The following is a 475-nucleotide window of genomic DNA, read 5'->3' on the forward strand; positions in this document are numbered from 1 at the left end:
GTAACAGATCCAGTACCAACCTGCCCTTTTACACCATGTCATGGGGTACTTTTCTCCTGCTGCACCTCATTTTCCCACCCCGGCAGCATGAGAGCCACTCATTTCTTTTAATGACTTGCTCTTGCAAAAGCTGTAGCGTTATTGACCTGCAACAGGGCTGGTGTGGCTGAAAGCTCGCCTGGGTGTTTCTGACTATGTCAATTGGTCTATTTAAAGACATGAACTCTTCCTCCAGACCTGGCCTCGCTGTTCATTACATTAACGAGACATCTCTGAGTTCCCCTCCTTAACAAGATGTGACTGGAGCCGTCTCTTCAGGGGCATGCAGGAACTTCACCCAACACCTTTTTTGAACCTGTCCCCCACTGTTTTATACTTGTACAGACATAACTGTCCTTTCAGCTGTCGAGCAGACAGAAGACAGTCTCTGCCTAAAGCCAGTGAGTAGCGTCTGCAGACCGCAGCCGGAAACCAG

Source organism: Egretta garzetta, unplaced genomic scaffold, assembly GCF_000687185.1.
Source record: "Egretta garzetta isolate BGI_Z169 unplaced genomic scaffold, ASM68718v1 scaffold368, whole genome shotgun sequence".
Taxonomy (NCBI): Eukaryota; Metazoa; Chordata; class Aves; order Pelecaniformes; family Ardeidae; genus Egretta; species Egretta garzetta.